The sequence below is a fragment of the Staurois parvus genome, unplaced genomic scaffold (assembly GCF_062004578.1).
Source record: "Staurois parvus isolate SC_StPar_1 unplaced genomic scaffold, SC_StPar_1.0 ptg000978l, whole genome shotgun sequence".
In the NCBI taxonomy this organism is placed as follows: domain Eukaryota; kingdom Metazoa; phylum Chordata; class Amphibia; order Anura; family Ranidae; genus Staurois; species Staurois parvus.
The window spans coordinates 831476-835297 of NW_028318774.1; positions in this window are offsets into that span (position 1 = coordinate 831476).

Here is a 3822-nt window from a genome sequence, read left to right on the forward strand (position 1 = left end):
TTCCTCCTCCCCGATCCCCCACTCACGACTTTACCATTAAGATCAACAGCACAACCATTGGTCCTTCCCCTCATGCCAGGGTGCTAGGTGTAATCCTAGACTCTGACCTCTCCTTTGGACCCCACATCCAATCACTGGCTAAATCCTGCCGCCTCAACCTCAGGAACATTTCCAAAATCCGCCCCTTCCTGGCCAATGAAACCACAAAACAACTTATTCACTCCTTGGTTATATCCCGCCTCGATTACTGCAACTCCCTCCTCACTGGTCTACCATTACACAGGCTATCCCCCCTTCAGTCTATTATGAATGCTGCTGCTAGACTCATACACCTTACCAACTGATCAGCGACTGCTGCCCCTCTCTGCCAATCCCTCCACTGGCTTCCACTAACCCAATGTATAAAATTCAAAATACTAACCACAGCTTACAAAGCCATCCACAACACTGCCCCTAGCTATATCATCGACCTCATCCACAGATACCGCCCAAATCGCCCACTCCGCTCCTCCCATGATATCCTCCTCTCTAGCTCCCTTATCACCTCCTCCCACACTCGCCTCCAGGACTTCTCCAGAGCCTCTCCCATCCTCTGGAACTCCCTACCACAGCATGTCTGGTCAGCCCCCACCCTGTCTGCCTTGAGGCGATCTTTGAAAACTCACTTCTTCAGGGAAGCCTACCCCACCTCCACCTCCACCTAAGAACTGTACTTGAATCACCTCTGCCAGATCATCCCCCGCAGCTATCACCTTTTGTATCACCTCCCCCTTCCTTTAGATTGTAAGCTCCATGAGCAGGGCCCTCCTATTCCTTCTGTACTGAAATGTATTGTAATTGTATTGTCTCCCTTATATTGTAAAGCCCTGCGCAAACTGTTGGCGCTATATAAATCCTGTATAATAATAATAATTGGCGGGGTGATCTCCTCTTGTTCCCTAGCTTGGAGCGGTGCCACAAACCTTTCCACGCAGTCTGCCGATTTCTCAGGGTGCTGCATTTATTTGCCACAACCAAAAAACTGAAAATTGTGTTAAATACAATAATACGCAATTTTCCTTTCCTGTCGCCAACCCATGGCAGCATACACGTGGTTGTAGCCCTGCCTACTACATATATACTGTCATGCTGGCACCAGGAATATTGAAAATTGTATCAAATACTACCATAATTTTCCTTTCCTGTCACAAACCCATGGCAGCATACACGTGGTTGTAACCCCGCCTACTACATATATCCTGCCATGTTGGTGCCAGGAAAATTGTATCAAATACTACCATAATTTTCCTTTCCTGGTGCCAATCCATGGCAGCATACATGTAGTAGGCAAGACTACTACCACATGTATACTGCCATGTTGGCACCAGGAAAAAAAAACTGGTAGGTCAACTAGCTTCACCCAGACCTGCCCTTGTTGGGTTCTCCATAGGGCTGTGAGAGGAACATTAGATTGTAAGCTCCTTTGGTGCTCTGACAGAAATATTTCACTATTGCTATGGAATAGACTGCCACTGGAAATGAGTAGTAGATGCCCACAGTCCGAAATGCAAAATGTATGATTTATGACATTTTTTGAATGATCAAAGTCAAGGGACAAAAACCTGGGACTGTCCCTGGAAATCAAGGTTGTCGCTGAAGCCCAGATGCCTCCTTCCTATGGCTGTATATTTTTACTAAAACAGGTCCTGATTTATGACGGCTAAAGTTGTCCTGAGTGGGTCTGTTGCAAAAAAAACATCCAGGTCGTCTAACACCCCGGTCACATCAAGCCCCACTTTGAAATTGTGCGACTTACAGTGAAGTCGCACGATTTCAAAGTCGGGGGACTTGCTGATTTCAAGTGAGATTTGTAAGACTTCTGACACAGATGTCTATGCAAATCTCACCAAAAGTAGGACATGTACTACTTTAGAAATCGAACCAAGTCAGAACCGCGACGATTTGACTGCTGAAATTTCGGACAATAAGGTGCGACTTGGCATACAATTTTCAAGTTGCATGGCATGCAAATTGCAGGCCAAGTCGCACCCAATGTGACTGGGGTGTAAGGATCAGATTTATGAAAGAAGGAATAAACTTTGAGCTGTTGCCTATAGCAACAAGATTCCTATTTTGAAGTTAGAAGGTTGTCGTGTCTCTTCCATACAATTCTGCAAAAAAAGACTTTAAAAACATATTAAAGTGGCCCTATCAGTCATTTTACAAGTCTGCATGAATAAATTCCTGACACGTCTACAGCAACAGCATAATTCTTCAGAAAAACATTCCTGGACTCCCAGGCAAGGAATTTCGTCTAGGCAAAGTTGGTGTCACCAGGCTTCAGCAGGCTTTTTTTTTTTCAATCTGTCTCATTTTGGAGATTTCCCGTCACTTCCAGCCAAAACAAGAAGTGAGAGGAAATCCCTGAAAATGAGGGGAAACCCTTGCCCCCCAGCTCACCAGAACTAGTGTCCGCACTGGATGATTCCTAGTGACAACCCAAAATTTGGGATTTTCTTCTTTTACTTTCACTTTCAGCCCAGGTTCACACTATGCGTTGCAGGACATCGCATGTAATTCGCACAGGAATCGCACCGCATTCCTGTGCGAATTACATGCAAACAGGGGTGGACTGACAACTCATGGGGCCCCCGGGCAATAGGGGATCATGGGGTGTCCTTGCCCAAACGCAAAAAAGCCTATGAAAAAGGTACCAGGGGTATCTCATGGGGCCCCCTACTGACCCCGGCCCTCAGGCAGTGCCCGAGTTTCCAAATGGTCAGTTTGCCCCTGCATGCAAATGTCTGTGCGGTGCGATTTGAGCCATACATTTTGTATGCCTCAGATGGCATTGCATCCGCACTAAAACGGCGCAGGACCCTTGTTTAAATCCGCATCTGAATCACATTGCATGGGTGTTCTCACCCATGCAATGCAATTTCTGGAAATCGCATCGCGTTTTGTGATCTGTTTCAGGGTGCCATTAATTTATCATTGACACCTGTACTAGATCGCATGAACACAATGCGATTGCAATGCGGCGTTGGAAACGCACAGGATTCGCAGCATTTCCCGCACTGCATTGGTGTGAACCCAGGCTGAATGACAATGGTAAAACGGGTAAAAAGAGAGGGCGAATCTCCCTAAGGTTAGGTTCACACCTATGCAATTTGCATTTGATCTGTTTCTGCATTTTTGCACTTGTGTTTTTGACACATTTTTGATGCTTTAAATTTTTTAATTTTCTGTTGCCGGGCAGATTTAAAACGCAAAACGTGGCACAAACGCACTACATTCTTTTCTACAGCGCTTCCATTGACGTCTATAGAACCAAAAAAGCTGCTTTTTGCGTTAAAAAAGTCCCTGACCCTTTCCAAAAAACGCATTGGGTGGAAATGCAAAGATGTGAACGTGTCCCATAGGAAAGGATGTTAAATGGACTGTACTGCATTTCTGCAAAACGCTGCGGCAAAAACGCTTAGGTGTGAACCTAGAGTAACAGGGGCACAGACAGCAATAAAAACTGACAGCGGTTCTAATCCCCCTTCACTCCATCCAAAACAAACAAAGAAACAAACAAAAAGTTTTGCCTTTATTTATACTAACCTTACAGTGAAAATTTTCCATATTTAATTCCCAAAAAGGTGCCATAAAAATTTTCCTGAATGATTTGACAGCAAAATTATGTAAGGAAGTGTAACTTATTGACTGAAAATCACCTGGGATGCATGTGGTTGTAAACCTCACATGAGATATGAACAAAGCATATCCCTCTAGAGTGTGTACTTGTCTCAGTCCAGAGCACTAGGTGTCATTTCTCTCTGCTGCTTTGTTCCTCTGCTA